Below are 25,859 nucleotides of genomic sequence, written 5' to 3'. Positions count from 1 at the left end.
GGCGGTGGCTCTGTCATGATGGTGACAATCCTCCTGTACGAAAGACCAACAAGCAGAAGAGGGGAAGTGAAGAAAGAAATTATTACATAATGAGATTTAAAAAATATGACATGGAGACAGCAGCAAAAGACTATTTATTGACTTATTTTTTTAATCTTATTTCAGCCAGGGAGCAAAGAGACCAAGGAGAGCAAACGTGCTGCATTCACTGGATTTCTTTAGGACATCGCAGCCTTGTTCGACAAGGAAAGCACAGCAAAGATTAGCTATCTCAATTCCTAACCCCCCCGACCTTGTTTCTCACTAAAGGTTAATGTCTGGGAGAGGAAGAAAATTGACATGCTTCTATAAAAGCCTAAAGGTAAAAGACAAAGGGCAGTCTCAAGTGGATACTATTCCAGCTAGGAAAAGCTGTTGCACTGCATCACCGACGGCACCGAGACTTACTCTTGCAGCTATTTTTATTATTAATACAAACAATCTTTCTTCGCATGAAGAGTTCTAATTTTGCCGGAGATGCTAAATGAGAGGCAACGGAGATTATTCATGCTGAAGGACCGGGATAAATCAAACACCTGAGCACAGGGAGCTCCATGCAAAGCAGCAGGGGACTCCACTAAAATTCCCAGGAAAAAAAAATCCATGGAAAGCTGCCTTCGTCGTCCGTGCCAGGCTAAGCAGAGGCACAGCTAACGGGGCTGCTCCCATTGAGGCACCCAGCTGCAGCTCTGAGCTGGAGTTTGTATGAGGAAGGCAAATCCTATTGCTGAGATGCAGTAAGATGGGAAATGCTGGTTTGGATTTATATGCAACCGAACGTGTACCTGTCCCCGAATACAGAAAGAAGAGCACATCTATTTGGGAGGATTGGCTTCGGCCCTTGTGGCACAGCCAGAGGTGAAGGGCCCACACGGATCCTGAGGAATGGGAGTACATTTCTTAGCATCTGCAACTGCTTGTCCTCAGTATTTTAAAAAAAAAAGAAGAAAAAAAAAAACATCGACCAAAAAAAAAAAAAAAAACACATTTGAGACACTTTTAATAGACACTTTGGTTTTAGCCGAGAGGAAAAGAATAACATTCCACCATAACTTCACACTCACAGCTGAGGTTTTTGAGCCAAATGAAAAAAAGCCACGACGACAACAACAACCATCACGCTCTCTTCGTCTTTCCAAAACACACAGCACTGCGGAACTTGTAATGAAATCACAAGAACTGGCAAACCTGAAGATATTTACAACATCATGAATTACATTATGTCTCAAAGATTTAAATCCCTGGGAGACGCATGTATTCCATGGGCTGAGGACGTCACGGTGACCTTGCTTTAAAAGAAAGGACAGTGCCAAGGTTGACAGGCCCCCAAATTAAAATCTAGTCAAGAAAATACATTTTTCAAATGTCCTCCTGATTCTGAAAAAATCTATCAACCTGCCAAAGCAAGGGCTGCGAGATTATTAAAGTGCCAAGTACAATTTATGCCCGCGATAGCTAACTGACCACTCTCCCTCCATATCCTGCCTGGGCTGCCCGTGCCTCCTGTACCCCGGTCAGCTCTTCTCCCTCCAAGGATGCTGACAGCAGAGCGCCATCCCTGCCACCTTCCCAGCTTCTCACCGCTTCCTTCTCCAAAAATCCAGGGTATGATCAAGCCAGTTGGGCTATTTCTGACTATTTTAATTTTCCATCTTCATTAATGCCCCACAGGGGCATGAATTCTGGGGAGTCACAAGAACATCTCCTGCGAGAACAGTCTCGCAGTGATTTCTACTTACTGCTGTAGGGCGACATATATATATACAGCACACTGTGTGCATTTGTTGTACAGGAGACTTGATGTGGAAAGGGACAGATTAAGAGAAAACAGCTTGAATACAGTCCTCTCGAGAGGCTGGAGTCAGGCTTGAGTCCTGCCGCAGCCTGATCCAGGGGAGGATGCAAATCGAGCCCTCGGCTTTTCAGGAGGATGCCCTAACTGCGGCATGCCTTTAACTCACCCGGTGCAGCCTGAGATATTTTAACTATTCATGAGGAAAGAGGATACAAAGGTGTGAGTGACACCACGCCGAGGACACCCCCATACTGCCTCAAGTGGGTGCATGGGGGTGACTGCTCCAGGCTGTCCTGCCCAGGGCAGGCATTGCAGCCCAGCAGCTGCAGACATGGAGCACAAAATTATCACCACCTCTCCCCACCTCTCCTTTCCCTCCCTCACTTTTCTTCCATGGGCTAACGCTTCATTTTGAGTGCAATGGGCTGCTTCATTGGACACCAAAACCTCAATCTCCCTTTACCTTTTTTTTTCCCCCTCCATTTTGCTGCTGCCATTTCGATCGGAAGAAACAAACCCACTGCTGCCTGGTCATCTACGAGCGTTTAAAATGACAACAGCAGTGATTTTTTTCCAAAGTGGCAGTCTGATAGACAGATCAATTATCCGTCGGGCCCTAATTTTAAACACATCAACTGTGCAAACCGTGGGTCGGGATAGCACGGGTTTGTTTTGCAGTCAGCTCCCATGCACGAGCGGGATTCCTCTACGTGACAGTCCTGCCGTGGCTCTCGAGCAGAGGGGGTGGGATGTGCAGACACGCATGAGCACGGGTGGCGGTGGTGGGTCACCTCCCAGCTCAGCTGCCACTTTAACTCTGCCATCTTAAAAATTCTCCTCCCTGAGAATTTATGGATCTGAATATCTTGAATATGGATCTGAATGCTTGCTCAAGAAGAGCAGGGCCGCCAGGATGGTGAGTTACGCAGGGAGCAACACAACACCAGGACTGCAGGTTTGTGATGGCCCTCCCTTCAAGCCCCCTCGGATCCCTCTTTGCTTCTACATGTCGCCCCTACAAATACAGACCCTTCTATGTTAAAATAAGCACAAAGCACACTCGTTCTCATTGCTTTGTTCTGCTTTTCTGACAGAGAGCATAAGGCACGCTCACGGATAGATGGACCAGAAGGTTGTAGGCTGCCACTGCGGCTTGCAGTCCCATTTCTGCTGTGGTGTTGCTCTGCTGTTTTCCACAACACCCTCCATTTCATTGCAGCAGCTGCCCCAGCTCCTAAAGCCCCTGTTTTGCATGCTTTTACCCACGTTAGGCAAAAACCCAGTACACAAAAGGGCAACAGCAGGGAGCCAGGTGGGAGGAGAAGAGGAAGCAAACGGTACACAGCCAATGTGACACTGCATTGCTCGATGCCCCTCTCTCTGTAAGGAGTTTGGACATGGCTGTAATAAACATGGCACAAAGAAACGGTGGGTAAAGTGATGTTTATCCCTGGTTGGCCCAGCTCCACGTCAGAAGGCAGGCCCTTCCCTTCCTTGTGGGGATGCACAGGGAGCGGCGACACGAGGGTGAGTGTGGTGGCGGCGCTCGGTGCAGGCCGCATCGCACCACAGGCACTGGTACCCACAGTTTATTTTTACAGGGAGGTTCAGGCTAGATATCAGGAAAAGGTTTTCCTTGAGAGGGTGGCCAGGCAGTGGAACAGGCTCCCCAGGGCAGCAGTCATGGCACTGAGCCTGCCGGAGTTCAAGAAACGAAGAAACGTTTGGACTACGCTCTCAGACACACGGTCTGATTTTTTTATTTTATTTTTTTTGCGTGGTCCTTTGGAGACCTAGGAGTTGGACTGGATGATCTCTGTGGGTCCCTTCCAACTCAGATATTATGACTCTATGCAGCACAATCCCCTACGCCCATGGAGGGTCCAGCACAGACAAGGGGCATCAGCCCTCAGCTCCCGACCTCACTCTCTGTCTCACCCAGCCTTCAGCATTAGAAGAAAGTGGCACTAAAGACCATAATACTGTCTCCATAAGAAGAAATTCCACCTTCACCAGCAAGATTCCCCACAGGAAATCTTTGGCTGATTGTTAGCCCAATTCTGTGCAAGGGAGAGCTCTCACCCACTGGAGAATGCGATCACAAAAGCTTAATGGAAACACTAGGAAAAATAATTTGAAATGCAGGGAAGAGAGAGAGAGAGAGGAGAGACTATCCTCAGCTGTGAAAAGTTTGGGTTTATTTTCCGATTTTACTATAGGATGCAGCAGATGAATCCGGTGCTATTATTTATTGAGAAGTGTCCCATGTGCACGGTCGGGCTTTGCACACAAATGAGAGTGTCTGCTCCAAGCCGAGACACAAGCAGTTTGACATCTGAATACACCAGAGACAGGCTCTCCGTGAAGTGGTGTGGGTATTTTCAGAGATCATTGCTGGAAGCCTTAAGGGAAATGGGGCGTTTGCAGGCAGAAGGCATTTCATAGAGAGAGGCAGTTCTCTTTGAATACATAACGCAAGGGAGTTTCAACAATAAATAGGACATAATTGGAAAAATGTAAAATATGAATAGGAAACTATTAACAATAAGGAGAGAAACTATTAAAAAGAATTGTGATCAGAGGGCAGAATCGAGGGAGAGACTGGGGAGGTCAGCATGACAAGACTGAAGTGGGAGCTGATGCTGACTGCGGTGCTTGATACAGCCCTGCTGTCACCCACAAGCCAAGCATGTGATGGGTCACCACCACCCCAAGTCCTCCATGGCCTTGTAGGCTTTGCTATTCATGAAGCTGTAGTAAGCACCATGGATGGGATACGACATGGGAACGTGGATCCCACCGAAAGCCCCAGTACAGTTTAGAACCGCTTGTAACAGCAAGGACTCCAGGGTAGCCATTTATGCTCACCTTCTACTCAAGTGAAATGAGGTACAAGAGGCCAAACAGCATTTATGGGCGGCCTCCACAGCCCTGTTCTGCAGAAATAGGGCTATTTTGGTGGCTCGTGGTGCACCTAGCCAGAGGTGGAGCAAGGAGCTGAGTGGAGCAGCAAGCACCATCTGGGAACTGCATGAGCAGGAATGCAGAACTGCATTAGGAGTGATGGCGCAGTGGGTGCCGATGGGTTAGCATCACCCATGTGAGACAGACAGGACAGCATGCTGCTTCCTGCAGCTCTGCTGTTGCAAGAGCAGATAGCCATATCTCAAAATGCTTCAAAATGAATGTGCAAGGATACACACTGCCCCTGGCATACCACACATACTGCAAAATACACTCTCCTTAAACAATAACAAAAATATAAAATTAAAAATATTCAATAAAAAATCCCCCCTCCGTGAACAATAACCTGCAGAAGTGAGGAGCCACAGCACAACCCCACTGAGCTACAGGTTCCCTCCGTCTGCCTGCAGGAGACTGCCCCAACACCCTTGCCAGTGGGACCTCCAGCCCAAACCCTGCAGTGGCATTAAGGCATGATTCCTGGCGTCTGTGCCAGGATCAGGATCATTTAGGAAGACAGCAAAACACACTCTGTGTTAAAAGCACGGGGTGCTTGCAGAGGAGGAGAACGCTGTGCGAGGTTAAGCTGTTTGCCCGAGGTCGCGGAGGCCAGCAGCACGACATGCTAGCGAGTGCCAGGAGCTGCTTGCTGACTCCTCAGCCTCCAGCCAGACCACCAAGTTCTGTCTGCAGTTACTTCTTTTCAGCAAGCTCCCTGCCAACCCTCTGAAAAGCAGCTTCCAGAGCTAGCAGGATTTATGGCAAGCCCTGATGCGGTGCCGATGGCAGGCGAGCTGCGGGAAGCGGGGGCTGTCATGGGGCAGCCCTGCTTCTCTGCTGCTTTTAAGCAATCCGCAAAACCCAGGGTGAAAAACCTCACAAAGCAACCTCCAGCCATCAATCCATCCCAGTGATTTGTGGACTACAGGCTTGGCAAGGAACGGTGCTTTAGGGTAAAAAAGTGTGTGCTCGTTGTTGTCTACATTTCAGCCTCAAAGGCTACACATCACAGAGGGATCTTTTGTTTATTTGGATAGGCTTTTCCTTCTTATGCGAGGAAATCTCTCACTGGTACAGCCAATTCCTGAATGTCGATAGGCAATTTCGAATGCACGGCCCACTTCAGTGTCAATACAGGGAATTGACATCCAATATTGCTGGGTATTGGTGGGTGAACACGTGCGCACGTGCAGAGTGATGGTGCAAACCTGAGAGCATGAAGCTTTGCATAATCGTGCCATGGAGAAGAATAAATCAGCATTTAACATGGAGACAAATTATTATGGTTCTGTACTGTATCAGGTACAGTATCAGGTACTGCATCAAGAAGATGTATAACACATTACAACCCAAGAGTGACTTTCCTCGTCCTCCTGGTACAGCTGGGACTGGACGTGTGGAGGAGGGAGAAGAGGGGAGAAAGGCTTCTCGGTCACACGAGGAGCAGGGGCAGGGAACTTGCACACCCTTCGGAGGTCGGGAACAACCTGGGCCCACCTGCTCTGTCTGGCAGCAGAAGACAGCTGCTAAGCTGAGTGCATCATCCTTACACAGAGTTTTGGACCGGTACTGCCCAAGAGCAGCAATGCAAAGAAAAAGAGGAGAAGTTTAATTGAGCTATATTAAATTGCCTAAAATTGTCCATGTTGGAGGGGGAAAAAATGAGAAGAGAAAGGATGTACAAGAACACAAATGGAGCCAGGGTTTTACATTTCATCCGACAAGTAGATCCGACTACATCATTCAATACATTCAACAGGAACAGGGTCTCCAACAGCAACAGAGTTTTTTTCTCAAAAAAACAGAAAAATTAAAAGTCTGAGCCCTAAAATGTGCACACATGCTAGCATGAGAACAGCTCAGGTAAGGTAACTTTCTTAGGAGGTGATGCAAGAGCCACTTGCATTTTTAATTTCACAGAATTTCACCAACAGCCAAACACACCCTTCCCTCTTCCTGGAATACACCAAATTGCAAAGAAATGGCAGAGACGTTGAAGGGAATTGGGTGATACAGCAGGGTGGGGGACTCCTGACTCAGACGGACTCTTGCAATGAGAGGCCTGTCCAAAGTCCATGCCACCTCCTCCCTTAATCAAAATAAAATCACTGAAAATGAAGACTTGCACAGCAGTGATAAAATGGGACTTTTCCTGTACTGTTAACTATGTTTGGAAAAAAAAAAAAAAGAGTTTATTTTTTAATACAGTATTTTTTCGGACTCTCAAAAGGCATGGTCCTAAAATTTGAAATCATTGCCATACTGCCAGTTGTAATAATCTTCTCCGTATCTCCTGTCCTGTGGTAGTTTGTGTTTTATGTTGAGCCCTAGCTCTTGGTGTACTCCTAGTATCACAGAATCACAGAATCATCTAGGTTGGAAGAGACCTCCAAGATCACCCAGTCCAACCTCTGACCTAACACTAACCAGTCCTCCACTAAACCATATCGCTAAGCTCTACATCTAAACGTCTTTTAAAGACCTCCAGGGATGGTGACTCAACCACTTCCCTGGGCAGCCCATTCCAATGCCTAACAACCCTTTCAGTAAAGAAGTTCTTCCTAACATCCAGCCTAAACCTCCCCTGGCACAACTTTCGCCCATTCCCCCTCGTCCTGTCACCAGGCACGTAGGAGAACAGACCAACCCCTACCTCGCTACAGCCTCCTTTAAGGTACCTGTAGAGTGCGATAAGGTCGCCCCTGAGCCTCCTCTTCTCCAGGCTGAACAATCCCAGCTCCCTCAGCCGCTCCTCGTAAGCCTTGTAATGAGGAGTATGGCTTTCACCAGTGATTCCTAACTGCTTTGGTTGAGAAAACCTTGATCACTAACGGTTCAAAACCCAGAAGGGAAACACCTGAGCTTCAATTTTGGGGTGCGTTTGTAGCAGCACAGCCAATGGCATCTTTGTTTTTAATCCTCTGTGTGTTAAAATAATTTTTTCACCATTTTTAACAATCTACAATTTAGCAGACCTTCTCTGGGGGAAGAAAGGCTCCAACGTTTCAGCGGTAACACCAGGATATCTATGCCAAGCAATGTCTGCTGATTTCTGCTAGGAATTAATATATAGATACTATACTAAATGCATGTAGTTTGATGAGTTTTATACTCTGTTTCCCTGCAAGACGGATCATTTCTGCCATAGCTGAATAATTGGAACATGGAGAGAAAATGTCAATTTTAAGGTTGATGACAACTCACAGAACTGGGACAAGACTACCACTTTACAGATGTAATTGAAAATACAGAGCCTTTTGTCAAACATTCTTAAAGAACCCCCTGGACTAAGCCCCCCATATTTACAGTTAAAATATAGCTTAAATAGACATAATCAATTAAAAAATAATTCAGCTATGTACAAAAGTGCCAGAGCTGGCCTTAGGAAGCATGAACTAAAGCCCGTGTGTGTGCACAGCTCTTACCAGTCTGACTGAAGCCAACGCCAAAGCTCTGATTTCAGCTGGGCAAATCCTGCCCTCAGTTTTTATTTAGCAACAAGATTTCTGTACTTGCCAGGGACAGGAATAAATAAAATGCCAAGAGAAGGGCTGTGTGCCCTGATAGACACAGCACGGCTCATGTTCTGCATTTTCAGGCTTCCTTCAACAGAAACTGGAAGCGGAGAAAGTTCTTTCAAACCCCAACAAAACTCTTGTGCTCCCTCTCATTTTTTGGGGGCTTATTTTGGGTTTGGGAAAACTTGGCCAAGGAGCTTGGCTGAATGGATACCTTCAAGCATTTTCTGATCCTGCCACGGCTCTGCCTTCGCAGACCTCCAAATCCCTTCATGCATCATTTATAAATAATCCTCTCCATTGCAAAAGACAGCACGTATTGACTCGGTTCCAGGCGGGAGCCCACTGACCAGCTCCTGGCCCTCCGTGTTGACCTGGTGGTTAACTCGGAGCTGCTGTTTGCCCGGAGCACCCTCCTTCCATGCTCCATTTCATGCGGCGAGCAAAGAGCCGAGAGCTCTTGCTTTGCTTTTGCTCTTCTTCTTTTTCTTTTCTTTTTTTTTTTTTTTTTAATTTCTAGCACACGGGGTGGGAAGAATCGTGCCTGGGATTCGGGTTCACGAGCTGGACTGTATGCAAGCGCGTTCCTGCAACGCCGCAGGAGCATATGCAAGTGAAAATGAGATTGGGAGGGATGTGACAAGGAATTGTTACCCCGAGCAGCTCCTTCCCAGCACATCTGTGTGCCTGCCGCACAGCTTTGTTTCTGCTTCTGTGGTGAGCCCTCCTACGGCTATGCTGGCTGGAGCATACCTGTATTCATAAGGCAAACATATCAGGATGTTAAAAGCCAGTGCTGGAGAAGACCAAACAAGAGAGGACACGCTGCCTGGCTCTCAGCCTGCTCCTGGGCAATCTTAGTGCTTTCCTCGAGCACCTAGGTGGCACAACGATTTCAAACGGTGGCCACCACTGTCAGCGCAAGGAATTAAGTGCACAAACAACATTAACTGTAATAGTATTATAATGTTCATAACTTCTTACCAGGGAATTGGAAATTTAAGCTGATGTTTTCTTTTGCAGCGGAGGTAGGAAGCCAAGAGGTGGGGAAAGTTAGAAGGGAAAAGGAACATTTTTTCTCAGACGCTAACTGAGGAGTGCCTACAATGTTGTACAATAATAAGCTGAAAATACAGACTTTATTTCCCTTTGGAATTCAAATGCTTGTACATCAACAGGGCACCTCTAATATCTAAGTAATAAGCATAGCTGCTCCGTAAGGACACTATTGAAACTCAAATTCCCTCAATACAATTTCAGATTGAGCGTGTGAGCTAGGGATAGGAGAACTTTATTACATTTCATAAGGTTCTCTTAAGCATCTTCTGAATTTAAAGCTAAACCCACAGCTTCCAGTGGGAGAATGCACTGAACTCTCATCTTTTAAATCTGCATTCATTTATCTGAAACACTGCCACTGGACAATGTGACAGTGCTTTTATTGTTTCTGCAAACCTTGAACATTACATTGAGGAGTTCATGGAGGCTGAGAGCAGTGACACTGTACTACGTACTTGTAATGCAACTCTTAGGATGTTCTGATTTGTTTGCTTCATTTTTGGTACATACAATGCACCTGCAAAACTGCTAGAAATCATATCATTTCCCTTTCTTCTCGATAGCTGATTATACCAGGCATACCTGGGCAAAAAACATTTGCTACAGTGTGAAGAGTCCAGGTAGAAATGTGCTGGCCATTAGGTTGTAAGATATGCTAGTGAGCTAAATGAGTGCTAAAATGAGTGGTAAAATGAGTGCTTGCACAACAGTAATTGAAGAGTTAACTTTTTTTTTTTATTTTATTGTCATGGGATGGGTGCAATACTTTTGTATCTTCTCGAAGTTTAAGATTAAACGAGTTAGGAGTTCAAGCAAACAAACTGCCTAATCAAACAGCAGACACCCCGTGAGGATTCGCTAAATAAATACTATTGCATCTCGTACCACTGCCTCCAATTGCTCAGAATCTCTTATTTGTTTATGGTATCCCTGGTTCAAATGGCAGAACCTCCTGATCCAATTTAAAATGCTGAACAGGTCACTCCGAATTATTGACTGAACGTGGATCCAACCATAAAAAAGACTTTCTAATGAAATAAATATTTACTAATCAGATTATCTACCCAGAGCAACAATCTTTGTTGGTAGGCTGCCATTTATTATGCCTTCAATCAACCCCGTGCCTTCTAATTATCTGCATTTTCATCTTTTTTTTTCTTTTTTTTTTCTTTTTTTTTTTTCTTTATTTTTTCTTAATAGGGAACCGCCTGTCCTTCCTTGCAGCACAATGCCTCGGTGTGCTCCAGGAGCGACGTGGGTGTCCAGGATGAGGTGAAGGCTGACGGCGATGCCACTGAGCCCCTCAGCTCCATCTTCTTATCGGGCAGGGACCAGCAGCAGCCATCTGGGGATCCCAGGGGACCACCAGCACCCCCAGAGTGTGTCCCGATGGAGGTCGAGGGTCCGTAGTTAAAATCATGTCACTGGGAATTTGTTACGCCGTTTTAAGGATGCAAAGGGAAAAATGACGGCCGTTGAGAGACTCCTTATACCTGCGTGAGGACGTAAATGTTATTAGCTGCACGTGGCAGATGCAGGCTGTTAATTAGGAAAATGAATAAGAAAAAAGGTTTCATGAGGTGCACGGGTAAGGATCCAGGTGCTTGTAAGTGTAAAATGTGCTAAGAAAAACGAGCCCTCGCAGAGTCTGAGGAGATGGAGTATCAAAAACACGCAGTCGCGCTGACAAAACACACACATCTGCTCTGCCAGTACAATTAAGATGCCTGTGCTCATGAAACAGGGAATGGGATAAATGACTGCTTGGCTGCGCATCTTCCTGAGTGCTGCTGTGAGGACACACCTAGCACTCAGTGTCAGCACCATACCCACGATAAAGGCGTACGTCCATTGCAGCTGCTTGCTGGAGTTCGAAGATGCAGAACAGGCCATCTGAAAATGTGAAAAGCCGCAGATTTGCTAGAAAAATATTCCCTACCAAGATAAAGAACTCCCTACCAAGATAACTTACTGTTTCACACATCCGTGATTAGTAGTTTCACAGATATTTCCTGCATTTCTAAATCTTAACTACAGGTGTTTTTACATTGCAAACAGCCCTAGATTCAGTAACACGGGCTGAAGGCCACAGTTATGTCCTTACCTCACTGCCGCATGCATAAAAAATCCTACAAGATCATCAGCGGTTAATCTGCACCATCAAAAGTGCCACAGTACATTGACAAAATTAGAAATGCAAGTTTGTTATTTTAATGAGTCACTGACATCTGCTGCTTATTCTTAGTTTTCGGCCGTACTCCCCTGTCCTGATATCACAGCTCATGTGATTTTTATTTGGTTACTGCTCTTAGCACTGGCTCAGTCCTGTATATTACTTTGACAGCATTTTTCCTCATTCATTATTTAATAATAACTTTTGCTTACGAAGCACATTTCAATACAACTAACTAAACTAAAAGCATGTCCTAATCCTTAATGAAGCCCAAATGCTTCTCCGGGGAGGCAGGTAAGTATCATCATCATTTTCTGGATGGGGAAGCAGATATTAAGTAATTTACCAAGGTCATGCAGCCTGTCAGTGGCACAGCTCGGAAAAAATGCTCTCAGGAGCCCTGAGTATCAGTCTCTGAGTGCAAGACACAACCTTTGTCAGCTCAGCCTGCTCCGTACCCAGAGGAAAGGCACAGTGGAAGAGCACGAAAGCACAACCAGGCATTGCAATACCCCCCACCGCAGACTGCACCACGTGAGGGAGCAAAGAATAACCAGAACACACAGTCTTTGTCCTTCCCCTGACAAGTTCAGGGCAAAGACCCGAAGAAGAAGGACGTGTAGCATGGCCATCTCGTCTCCGGAAGGCTGTGAGCCTCCGCAGTTGGCCAACGACAATGGTTGGGGTCAGATAATGCTGAAACAACGGTTGTGCAGTGTCCTGCCTGGGAGCTTGAAGGTCCACAGACATTAACAGCAGATTTTTTTTTTAAGTCCTGCATTTTTCAGTCTCTTTTCAAGTCCATGTTTTTAACAATGATGTTATTTAACACATGCCAGTATGAATAAGTTTATTCTTTCTTCTGATCTACTCCTATAAAAGGCGCTTGTGTTACAGACTGCCTATAATTCATTAAGCCAAATTCCCTTCCATCTGGAGGCTTATACATTTGTTGAAAAGCTGTCACTATAACCTATTGTCACTGCAACTTTTTATGAACCAACCTACATTTTTATGTCAAAATTTATCTCAACAATTTTGCAGTACTTACTTTCAATTATTTCTATATCATCAGCCTTTAGGTAATGCAGCATTCAAGACAATACACTGGGATAAACTTCATTCTTAGGCTCTGTTCATATTGAAAATAAATGCATTTTTTTACTTTAACAAGAGCTACACAGAACAATACACAGCTTCGTGTACATCCCAGTGGACACACAAACCAATGACACTTATTGATTTCAACCCCCTCCAAATGAAACAATCATAAATATATGCAATGGTCACTGTTAAAAAGAAGGAATAAAGAGAGAATTATTCCCAATGAAAAGAATGAAGCTAGGCTTTCCTCGTTTTGTTTTACATGAGAAAGGCACACACATATGGAAATTCCACCTACTCCAAAGGCAGATATATAAAATGGTGCAGAGGTAACCGGGTCAAAGACCAACAGCAGCTGCTTTATTTGTCTCAACTTACTGAAAGATATCCTTTCCTCTCAGCACCTCACCCTCTAACAGACTCCCATAAAAGGAGATTAAAAATTCAGCACTGAAGGAGTCAAAAAATACTCAGTTTTGACCAATTTGGAAGGGAGCCGGAGTGTGTTATAGCCTGAAATCCCAGTGACCAGGACATGGCCCTAGTCCTAAAACGCTGTAATAAAGCCCTTCAGGTCACCTTTTCCTGACTTTTTATAATGGTTTTACAGCAGAGTATAGCATTGCTTATACTAGAGGGTTGTTCTGGCATAAGCCGTACTGATATGACCAGGACTAATTCTGTAGTAAAGAGAATGCCAGAATGCTAACACACAAATTAGAAACAACATAGAAACATAGCTGATGGGTAGAGAAACAGGTTTTGGCAAGCCACTCTATCACAAAATTAGCCAAGGGTGTATCTGTGTTTGTAATACAGCTTTAGACCAGCATCATATTTTATCTTTTTTTTAAAAAAAAACACACAGCCTGAATTGGCATAGTTGGACCAGTAAGATCTAAGTCCTTACTAAGCCCTCGAATTAAAATACTATTTCAAAACGGGGGGGAAAGTATCAGTGTTTTTCAAAAGCTCCATGTTGTCCAACTAAAATAGCTTAAAACACAGGACTGGAAAAGGAAGTGTCAGTTTTGGAAGCTACGAAGATCAATGCATCTCCAATATGGTATATCTGGCAGACTGCTGCTCAGTAAAATAACGCGTGACACATAACTGCTGAAACAGTCTCGGGCCAAAACTCACGATTCTTACTCATCTTGCAATAAAGCAAAAGTCTGTCTAATCGAAGAGAAGGAGAGAAGCGGAGTTGAGTAGGAACAGTAGGGCTTGGCTCATGTACTATATATATATCTATACGTTCTGCTGGTAGCTCGAGTACAGACCATACAAGTAATTTAAGGTTTTATTTCTTTGGTAGAAGTATGCATGTTTGGGTGGGGAGCAGGAACAGATGGAATAAAAGCAATCGCTGTCAGGATTCACGTTCGTAAGACTCTCTGAATATAGACACAGACATCCTCCCCATGCACCGCACTTCCTCATTGCAGCACCTACTGCCTCATGCACGGTGCCTCCAGACCTTACTGTGTGAAGCCCAATGCTGACAAACAGCAGAAAGATGGCCTTGTGTCCCTGTACCTCAGCCAGAAGGGAAGAGGAGGGCTGTTTAATTAAATTCTCTGTATCAACCACTATAAAATGGCGGAATAGTCTGTGAGGAAAAAGCAAAAGCCTGGTGACTCAAATCTTACTAAGCTAGGCCGGGCCAACACCAACGGGGCCTCGTTTGATCAGAAATGGCAAAAGAAGTCCCTTAAATCTATGGATCGCTGATATCAGCCTCTTGTGCTTGCCATGGTATTGGCTACATGTTCAAAGGCCTTCCACCTTGCGCTGACACGGGCTTAATTGCCTTGTTTTTGGAGTGACTTTAAACGCCAGACCTAGAGTAGCCATTTCAAGGACTGATGCAGCTACAGAAAATCCATGTGGGACTGCAGTTGCAATCAGGCGGGTGCTGGCAGCGTGCACACACACCTTCTGGCCTCCTGATAGCTTCCCAGCTGGGCAGACTCTCTCCAGTGTTGGCATTGGACACACCACACGTGTGCTTGCATTTTTTTTTTTTTTTTTTTTTTTGCTATGAAAGGAGCAGCAACAGGGAAAGGAAAAAATATCTCAGTGATCCTGAAAGTGCATCCTGCATGTTACTGTTTTCAGTAGTGAATCACTCTGAGTTACAGTCCTCAGAAGGCATTACGCTTCCTCGCCTTTTCACCATGTGGTAATCCAACAGAGAGCACGCACGAAGTAGCAGAAGCAGATTTTCCTCCCTCTGTCTTCATCCACAGAAATCCCTAACCAGCATATTCTGAGCAGTTTTCTTACCTTCTTCTTGACATGCTGTAGCTTGCATGCTGTGGTCTCCTTTCAGGTCCCTTTTTAATAACTCAGTCTAACAACAAAACCGAGAGGATGCCGCCAGGAGGAAGAGAAACAAACAGATTAGATCATCTATTTAATATCCTCCCGGTGAGCTCACCAGGTCTGAAATAGCAGCGTTCTGTAACAGGTATAATCTCCGTTTAAAAGCTACAAACTGTGTTCTCAATCAGGGATAAGTTCATGGTTCAATCCGGCAGCATGGAAGGTGGATCTTGTAGGGAGTACGTGGACAGGAAACTACACGAGAGAGGTAACAGCATGAGGATGCATAATTGCTCTCTGTTAATACAGGGGGCAAACACAAAACAAGGTTTGCTCTACAGCAAATGGCCACGAGCTGTCAGTGAGCATATTTAGAAGATTCATAACGATCAGAAAAATGAAATTCTGAATGGGCCTCCTTATACAGTGATGGGGATCAGAACTCCACCTGTTTTCTAGGTAAAACATCATGCATTTATGAATCTACTTCAAATAGTGTCATTCCATGCAATGTCAAGATTTTAGATTAAAGGAGCAAAAAGACTCTTTCCAGGCCTATATCTTACAGGGTGGGGGGGGGGGGGTGGGGTGGAATCTTATCCTTTAAAAGACCTTTAGAACAGTTTCCATAAAAATAAATGCAGGTCCATGACCAAGGATGGACCATGACCAAGTAACTCCCTTTGGATGGTTTAAACGCTTTTAAATACCACAGGCACCTCAGTTTGGATGTAACACAGCTGCAGGTTGGTGCAATAGGCATATTTAGAGTTATTCCTCAAGCCTTTCCCTGCTAACTCATCTCACCACATAATTTTTTGCTTAGTTTAAAATAAAAAGACATTACAAAAATCTTCTTTTAATTAGGGCAACTGATGTTCTCTGACCACAAAACCCACATGTTTCTAAAGGATATGCAGACCTTCTTAGAAGTATAAGGGAAAAAAAATCCAGCAGAGGAGTTACATCTACTCTCAAGGGAAGGTCCTTTCTAGCAATTTGACTTCAAAAAAACCCAAGATCAAGACCTTAAAGGAGTACGAGGAAACCATCACCCACAGACTTCTCAATGGAGCAACCATATCTGCAAAAATCCATGATTATGTTGCAATAACCAAAGGGGATCTTCAAACGAAAGTACAATAGAAAGATTTGCAAAATTATTATTTTGGGGGGCTTTAATGATGGGGAGATCTGAAACGGTGAGGATCTTTGGGAGGACCTCTGAAGGCCAGGAGCTATGGTGGGAGCTTCTGTTGCTACCAACAGAAATTCCTGTTCCTCCGATGGTTCAGATCTGTAGAAAATGAAAGCTCTGTTATGAAATGGATGTTTGCCTTTGGCACTTGTCTGAGTGGCTCCTCTATGTGTCCTCTACAACTGCCAAGCACAGCTGCAGTCGTCACAGGGATGATGGATCTTGGGAAAAGACACAACTGCTGAAACGAAGGAGATGAATTAGAGTAGCACTGGTTTCTTGCCAGGCATGATGGTCAAACACCAGATTATGAATGTTTTAAGAGAGTATCAATTACAGGGGTTTTATCCCTTTTATCCTGTCTTCAGTGGCTGCTGAAGGGTAAAGAAGTCCAGGGTCCTCTGCCAGCAGGCTCTGTTGGTAAGGTCAGGGAAAGCAAGTTTTCTATGAAGCAGTTCAGCCTTTCCTCCAATGGTCAAAATCTAATCTTGTCTTTTCGTTTGGTTAAGACTTCAGGATAAGCTATGATGAAACTGTTTGGGCTTCACTAGCATCCTCTGTCCTTTTTGCCCTGAATTTCAACTTCATCCTACGCAATCCCTTACAATCCTCATTGCAAACAGGCAGCTAAAACCAATGGTTTTAAAATGGATTTAAAACCATGATGGCACCAGCCATCATGAAGCACTAAGTGTAGAGAGAACCCAGAAGGCAAACCCTCTGCTTGTAAGTCTCTCATGATTAGGCATAACCCCACTCCATTCAGATGCAAGGGAAAATGCTATGGGATCTAATCAGGGACAGGAATGGAGTGAATTCAGGAAGCTGGCAACAGCTAGCTGCGTATTTCATGTAGTTTGAAGAGACCGTTCCTTGTGATGTGTCTCCAGTGACTACCTCCTGCAGGAAACCTGAGCTGGAGGAGCTGGTATTTCCCTTGTGAGAACTCAAATACACCAGAATGAACTTGAAGGATGGGACAGGATTTGTGTAAGTGGTTTCCAATAGGAAAGGTTTACCAGTAGAAATTTGCTTGAAACGGGACCATATCATGCATTTTCAGGAGGGGCCTTCTTTCTTTTCCTCTCACAAGAAACTTTCTACGTGAATTGTGTAATAAAAATTAATTGTTATTACTAGTATTACTTCTTCTTAAAAAGAAATGCCTTCACACATAAACCTATGAGCTAACCACCCTCCTTCTCAGTTGTGTCTGAAACAGCTCACATCTCTTCATCTTCAGGGCATACCATGAAACCCATCAATTTGTCAGGTAGTTTCCACAGGCATCTCAAGCATGTTGAAACTTGGTTAATTATTGCTGCTGAACAACTCCTCCCTTCTCGTGTTTGGATGGAATTTGTCATTGTTTTTGCTTTATTGTTGTTTTCTCTGCTACAGATTTTACTTCTGATGCCTGCTGGGGTGCTTCAAACATTGAAGACATTTTTTAAAAATGCTGAAAGGAAACTAATAATCATAAATAAATAATTCTTTAATTTCTCCAAGGAGTTGTCCAGCAAAGAGAGGAATTGCTGAAGTAGTTCAAATGTACAAAATAAGACAGGAGGAAGAAAAATGCTTTCCAGATTCTCCCTTCAAGGGAAAAGAAAGGCTTTCTTTCAGTGACCCATTGCAAGAAAACTAGAGAAAGAAAAAGGGGCAGACAAATCTGATTTTTCATTTGTACTGTGAAGGTGATCTATAGAAGTCAAAATTTAGGCTTGTTGTACATTGCAGAAAGCAAATCGAACCCCAAGATCTCTTTTGTAGTCAAGACACCAACAGGAAAATGCCACTGTGGATTTGAGGTGAAAATAAACCAGCCACAATACAGAGACGCTGCTTTCAAAAAACCCTCTGGTATAAAGGTGACAGGAAACATATTTTATTTTTACTTCCTTTGATATAGTTATTCAACACAGCTTTTTTGTTTTCTAAATTCCATACCCAGCATTATTACTTCAAACTTATGAAAAAGAAAAGCACACCGGTAGCAAAAATAGTCTCTTGCTACAAGACGCATACTGACCATCACTCAGGTCTGTTTACTTCCCTGCTTGAGGATGAGCAAGGACAGGAACATGGGTTAAGCTGAAGAGGAATTAAAGAGTCCATGACATGAATTGAAAGCATATTTCTCTTCGACAGCTGTAGGCTGTTATAATTTTTTTAAATTGCACATTAAGTTTTTGGTTAACATGTCTTACATTCCATGTAATGTAGATTTTATGGCACTCAACTTCCAGTAACAACGATTTTTTCCCCTTACAACAACTTGAGTTATGCTTGATATACATTAACCAGTACGTATCCTTCCACTTGAATTTTTCCACACATATCCTCTGCTTTCTGATGCAACTGACAGCACAGGAGTGCAGTAAAATCGAAAGGGGAGAACCTTGGGAGGAACACAAAACACAAGGAAAACAGAACCATAACCGGATCTACTAAGGCTGAGCCAAAATGAGAATTTAATAGATTTATTTTTTTTTTAAATTCCATTAAATTCTTCTATATGGGACTAAGGGTATATACATGATGACCACAAGCTATTGAGTTCCTGTAAAGTAACAAGAAATAACCGAGCTGCAGTCATGTATCATGTGTTTTCTCTTAGCGTGCCCCTGTGGACAAATAAAATGAGCTTAAGCCACACATGTACAGTTGAGACTTAAGCTAACATGTTTTTCACTGTAAGCAAGGCAGCTCACAAGAAGGCTGAGCTGAGGAAAAATACCCCTCTACATCATGGCAGAGATCCTGGGTCCACAGCACTGCTCACAATTAAAGCAGCTTTAACTTCCCAAGGGAGCTTGACCAGCCTGAGCAGAGAGCCACTGTAGCACTGCATTGGGAGGCTTTGGTAGGGCATAACTCCTTCAATTAAAAAGTTTGCTTACCAGCAGTCTCTATCTTTGCAAGCTCTTCATCTTAGAGGGCTGTGAATTTTTTATTTTATCGTGCACTCATGGCATGAAGCGCAGGGAAGAGCGTCCCTAACGAAGCATCTTCCAGGCTCAGAAGAGAAGGGGACTGTTGTCTTTCCAGCTGGAAGAGCGAGAGCTAACAGAAATCAGCGCAAAGTAAACAAAATAAGTGAGCCAAATAAATAATTAAAAAATGCCTTCCCTAATTCAAGAGCTACTTGCTCATTTTACTCAAGTTGTCTCAGCTCCATGTTGTTCTGATGGCTTTTCCATCTACCTGGAGGGCCAGACCTGAATTTAAACAAGGGTAGCAAAGTCTCCTCACCAGCTTTGGAGAGCACCTTTAATTTTACATGTCTCTCAATGAGATGGCTGGTTACGGTTGCTGTTGAACAATTTTTTCGTTTCTTTACCAGGAAGTGTACACTGAAAAAAATTCAAAACATTAAGTAGACCAAGGCCGTCCCATGAATTAAATTATACACCCTGCTTAAGAATCCTGAAGTAGTTATTCTCAAAAACTCCCCAAAACATTGACTTTCTTGTCCTAAGTGTGCACTCTTAAACATATATGAGGCTCTGGTTTCTTACCGCCATGAACAATGAATTCAATCAAATCTAAATCAATACTTCAAGCTTCCAGAAGATTTGTCAAGATATACAATAAAGTTGTTTACTATAAATTTGCAGTAATCTACAGCTTCCATTATGTTTATACAATGTTTATAAAATGATATTATTTCAAAATGATTGCACTTAATTGCTACATCTTAAAAACACTGTAATCAAATTAACTCCAGTTTTATTCTTCAAGTGCCACCAAGATTTTAAAGTATTTTAAGTAGGTGCAATAAAACAAAGCAGGCATGAGGATATCGATCAAGCAGTAGGATTATCTGGATAAGAACAATAACAAACAAGAAAGAAAATACGACAGGTGAAGCAGACAATAGCAGCTGACTAGTTTTTGCATTTCCTGAGAAATGAATCATCCAAAGCTGATGGTATAAAAATGAACATTTCTCCCATTGTTTGAAGTCATTTTGCTGCAGCTTACAGAATTCTTGTAAAAGAATCCTTTGTAGCCAAAAGTTGGAAGAAAAATGTTCCCATTCAAAGAATTAAGTGATTTACTGAATTACTGTTTTTTGCCCAACATAATCTCAATTTTCATTCACTACAGTGGATAACAGTGTTGTTACTGTAAAAAACGCTCTCTCAGAACCCTTTTAAAGATCATGTAACTTTTGCATGAATGTATCTCTAATAAGACTATAAACGGATGTATTTTATATAGCTGAGATGCAGAGGCATAACAGGAAGGCTTTTCCTTGCCCTGCTGTAGTAACTCAGGCTTTCGGGGGTCTCTGAGCTTCCCCAAAGGCATGGGATGAAATTTTGTCTCCTACCAAGTCAAATGGCAATATCACCATTGACTTCAGCTGGGCTGGGATTTTATTCCTACACGTAAAGGGTGCTTTTTGTCTTATACACAATGAAAATGACAATATACACATAAAGTGTTAGAGTTTTTAACCTAACCCATCCTAAATATTCAATAATTGGTCTTACATACTGCCATCTGAGCGCCTCCCAGAAAAACATTAAGCAAAGAGACTCACTCATATGTTACAGGTAGGTTGTACGTCTCAAACAGAAGATGTGTGTATACTGATAAATCTCCTTTCATTGTGAGTGCTGGACAAGGTTTGGGGAGTTCGTGTGGTTTGTTCTTTTTCCTTGTGTGTGGATTTTTTGTGATTATGTTTATTGCTGCCTGTTTATGCTAGAAAATGCAAGCAAAAGAAATCCACCTTGGACTGCAAGGAGAATACTGAATGTCTTCACCTGGCTTATATGGCTGGGGAGGTATCATTTTCCAGCTGCTGCCAGCAAACTGATCCTCACTGATGGATTAGAAGAAAATACCCTTCAGGGCTACCTCAAACTTTTAACTCCAGCTTTTAACTCCAGGTATGTAAGGAGCTCTTTAGGTTCTGAGAAGAATCCCAAATGGATGAGGACTACAAATGTGTATTCAAATCTCATTCGTGTAGCACTAAATCCACACACAACGACCTTTAACTTTTCAGTAGTGCTGAAGTGAAGGCGTACCCTGCCTAAATAAATATGCAAGGCAAAAGTTCTCTCTGCATTTGCAGTAAACACCGTCTGCCCAATACTGCTCTTGCAAACACAGGATATCTTCTTTATCTTCTTGTTTGTTTTGCATTATATAAGACGAAGCCAAACAAGCGTATACCCTTCCCAGAGGTTCACAAGATGCTATCTTCCTTAAGCAAATGCTTTTGCAAAAAGGCCAGGCAAATTCCAGCACAGACATGCTAATCACTGAGATTCTGGCAGAAACCTGAAGCTTGAGGGGCAGTTTTGTTTCTAACATTTATGCGCATGCTGCATTTTTGCAAAATAAAATGCAATAAGGGAATAAGGACAGAGAGATATTTGTTAAAGCACTGCTCCTTTGGCGAGCAAAAAGATAAATATTCATAGGGAAGAGAAAAAAATCCACAGTGAACTTGCATTAGACACCCCTGAACTGGTGGAAATATGAGGTGTACAAGCAAATGTATTTGTTAATAAATTTATTTTAATTTATTCTTATACTGCTAAGAAATGAACCCTGTGTTAGCACTTCCTCGTACATTGCTGGGCTGATGCAGGTTGGCTTTGTTCAGTCGTAGAACACATTTAAGCTACGAGGATCTCCTTCACCAAACTGAGGTAGACCATGCCATAAAGCCAGGTGTCTTACTACAGTATGAGATTACAGAGGATTCCAAGTGCAATTTGGGGATTAACAGTTAAATTCCTGTACCTTTTTATACCTGACCTTAAAATACTTATATTCTTTCAGTTACCATGGTGCTTTATGCAGATTTACTTTACCCAAACCATTCTTAATTGCAAATCATACTGTGTACTGGGTCGCGAATCCAGAAATCACGTTGCCGATAAGCTAATGAACGTATGAGTGTCTTACCAGAGAAAAGAACACAGCCCTCATGTACAGAATAGTCATCTAATGGAGAGTACCACAAGAAAATGGACTTTATAAGATGGCTGTACCTTTGGAAAGTGCCTGGTGATGAGAAAGAATTTTAGGATCTTTATTGAGAACGATCACAAGGTAGGGTAATGCACAAGATATACCATTAGAATTATAAAGTATCTGGTATTTATGCCTCTTTTCTTAAAAAAAAAAAAAGAAGAAAAAAAAAAGCCCTGTAATTTAAATTTCCTCCCCCTCAAAAGACTAAAATCTCCATCTATAATCACTCTGAAGTGTTTCAACAAATATTAGGAAAAACATTTACAGCTGTAAAACTGTACTTCTCAGAGGATACTAACTACTTCTACAGTGTTTGAAATGCTTAGGAGTACAATGCAAGTTCTTCTTGAACTGCATATTTGCAAACATTTTGTATTTAAATACAGATTTTCCATATTATAACTGCTTGATTACATTTACATGAATGCTGAGATGTTTTATGCACATTTTTATTTGATGCTATAACCGATTTCTAATATGAGACACCATCTGAGCACAAAATGTTGTGTGAACTGGGAAACCAGAACAGACGAGCTACTTCTGCAAGGACTAACAAGAAAAAAAGGATATTAATTCATTGAATAAATACTTGAAATTTGGAAAATTTAGAAATCTTATTTTCAGAGATGCATGCTTCAGTTCTGCGGGATAGGAGCGGCTTTTGACTTCGGCTAGCCCTGACAAAACTAAAAGGATAGCTCTGAAAATGATCTGAACAAAAAAAGATTAAAAGTTTTCCGCCGCAACAACAAAAGCAATCCCAAGCCAGCTGCAGACCCGCTCTCCAAATTTATATTCAGGAGCGGCAGAAGCTAGCGAAACCGAACCGGAGAGGGACGGCGTGACAGCAAGGCGGCACTGGCTGGCGTCTGAATTCAAGCACCACCTTGACAGATGATTTTACAGAAGAAGCTCTCTCTGAACTGGAGCAGCGAACAGCAGCCGCCTCATCAAAGCTTTCTCAGCTCGGCTCACTCCAAGCAAATCTTCTGCAGCAACAAATCGTTACGAACAAAAGACCCAACGGCACTACCAAGAAACAGCAAGTCCAGCACTTCTGCAACTCCGTAACATCATTTAGGCTTCAGCATCACTGGTGAGATGGCACTTGCCAAAGCACTTCTGCTTAGTTTGCGTTCTCTTTTCTTCCTCTTTTCCCCCTTTCTTTTACAGCTTTATGAACTCCAATGAAACATCTACATTTATTTTTTTTTTTTATTTTTTTATTTTTAGTACCATTCTCATAATGGGAGTACGGAAATATCTTTGCAACTGAACGGAATAACAGCTTTTGTTATTCTCTGTCAAATCCCAGGTTGCACAGACTATTACTTCTCAAAACGAGACAAAAAGCAGGACCTGTTGTGAAAATAAGGTTATTAGTAGTAGGTGATTGACTATCTCAAAGGCTTCTTTCAATGCTTCCCTTGAAAAACTTTCTTCATTTTTCTTAAGGCAGCTGACATTTACATGTTTCTAACCTGTTTTATAAAAAATATTCCCAATGAAACAAATCCGGATTAAAACAAAGTTGATTTAGAAAATATTGACCCAAAGGAAAAAACAAAGTGAAATTCCTTTATCATCCTTAAGACTAAATTAATAACAGTGAGTATTTGGAGGTGGCACTAAATGCAGATTTTGGAAACGAGTTACTTTGATCTAAGATAAATTAATTTAGACTGAGTTTAAGGTATAATCTGTGTTGGAGAATTTCTAATAAAGAGACATAAAGTGTCTCCAATGATGAGCTGGCAATGCAGTAACTCTCCGATCTTCCATTTAAAATTCCTTTTCCTTCCTTTTTTAACAATAAAAGGCCACAGTTCAAACCACGATCAGTTTGCTTTTCTTCAGTCAGTGAGTCCCCAGAAGGGTAAACAGAAATGTGAGCGACAAACAGCACGAATCACCAAAAGATTATTGCAATTAATATTAATAGAGGTAATTATTGACATTTAGCTGACCACGTCTCCTGCCTCTGGACTACCGATGAACAGTGCAGCAATCTGAGGGATATGACTACGTGGCACTCGACATCAGAGCAGCTCCTCATGTCCCACACCACCCTCCTTGCAGAGAGGACATCAGCTGGAGTTTTTTGCAGATCAAGAGTGAAAATACAATTTTCGAGAGGAAATTCAGTTCACATGGTGGTTCTTACACGTTCACTCATGACGAGCAGCAACTCACCTCCCCAAGCACTCCTGCTGATTTCCAGACTGATTAATTCCGTTGATTAAAGGTGTCTCTAGCTGCAAGGGCTACCCCTTGGTGAACACGATGGAGTTGATATGTCATGCTAAAATGTGTGCTTTTAAGGATGCAGAGCACCGTGCTATCTCTTGGGGTTGTGGAGACACGAAAGGACTGAATATTAGATCAAAAGGCAGAGATGTTTAGGGATGTAGATTCTCCTGGCAATCTGAATTAAAACAAAAGTGGTTGCTATCACGACTATTAATGTTTAGGCAATGGGAAACATTTTTTTAATTCAACCTCCTGACATACCCATATGGGTAACTTTGATCTGATAGAAGTGGGTCGTTAAAGGGGAGAGCAAGAGTGTCACCTGGAATAAATGTGAAACGGACTCTCCTGCAGTGTTACTGAAAGCTTCATTTCTGCTGTAAACGATTGTTTTAATTTACAAGGAAGAGCAGCAGTAAATCTTCATAAAATTAAAAACAATACTTCATTAATAACATGAACAAAAATGGAAAAGTTCAGTTGCTAGCAGCTATCCAGAATTACACAAGTAGCACCAAAATAATTAAAACTACTTGTGTTTCAAAAATAATAAATACATGTCATGACCCTAAGCAGCAAAACAACATTAAAATCCATTCGGTATGTAAATTCACTCAAATGATAACAAGTCATGTATCTCAAAAAATAAAAGAAAAAAGAAAAAGAGAAAGAAGAAAATATTTACTACATAAATTATGAAAGGAAAATCAAAGAATGCAAAAAACTCAGTTGTTTCTCTACTCATTATTTTGCTTTAATTTCATCTAACTTTGTGAAAAGCCCCATAGGCTAGGGACATTAATTTCTTGCTTTTGCTGTTTTACTAATTCCTAATGGAGAATTACAAAAGAATTTCAATCACATGAATTGGAATCATGGGAAGGAACGGGAAAGAAAATTGAAGAAAACTGCAGGATACCCAGAAAGCTAAAACTAAATTAGTATATTCTAAATGCATTTCTAAAAAGAAGAAAAATGCCCATGTCAGAACTACAATCCGAGCTGATTTCAGCACCAGCGAGACAGAGCGAAAATAATCTAGAGAAACTTAAAAGTAACAAATCTCTGGGACCAGATGGAAGTTATCCCTGGGTATTAGAGAAGATCAAGAAAGAAACTTTCGGGCTACTGGCAGGCATCATGGAAAGGCTGATAAGTTCCAGATGGAATACAGAAATCAGTAAATATGGCACCAGATTATGAAGTGATACGAAATAACATTTTAGTGTGAAATTAGCAATAAATACAGTTTGTAACACGGCAGCATATCACAATTTTGACATAATTTGACAAGTCGCAATATAAGACACAGTGTCAGAAGCTATCAAAGCAAAACAAAACAAATCTCCCAGGTGGTTTGCTGGGGGAAAAGCAGCTATTTTGCTCAGCTTTTTTACATAGCAGTTCCTGATTCTCACCCTTGCCCAG

At 42.5% G+C, this 25,859-nt stretch overlaps 1 protein-coding gene and 1 long non-coding RNA gene across 7 annotated transcripts in view; both read right to left on the bottom strand.

The window, feature by feature from the left end:
- KLHL29 (kelch like family member 29) overlaps nt 1–25,859 on the bottom strand; it is a 391,351-nt gene that overhangs the window by 182,163 nt on the left and 183,329 nt on the right. The window lies entirely within an intron of this gene.
- LOC106044503 (uncharacterized) overlaps nt 18,045–25,859 on the bottom strand; it is a 38,885-nt gene continuing 31,070 nt past the window's right edge. The window contains exon 3 of the long non-coding RNA XR_010830675.1: nt 18,045–25,859. This exon is cut by the window's right edge and continues 22,579 nt beyond it. This is a non-coding gene — a long non-coding RNA (uncharacterized lncRNA).

Source organism: Anser cygnoides, chromosome 3 (assembly GCF_040182565.1).
Source record: "Anser cygnoides isolate HZ-2024a breed goose chromosome 3, Taihu_goose_T2T_genome, whole genome shotgun sequence".
In the NCBI taxonomy this organism is placed as follows: Eukaryota; Metazoa; Chordata; class Aves; order Anseriformes; family Anatidae; genus Anser; species Anser cygnoides.
The sequence above is the reverse complement of the archived record's forward strand: the minus strand, read 5'-3'. Positions and strand labels throughout refer to the sequence as shown.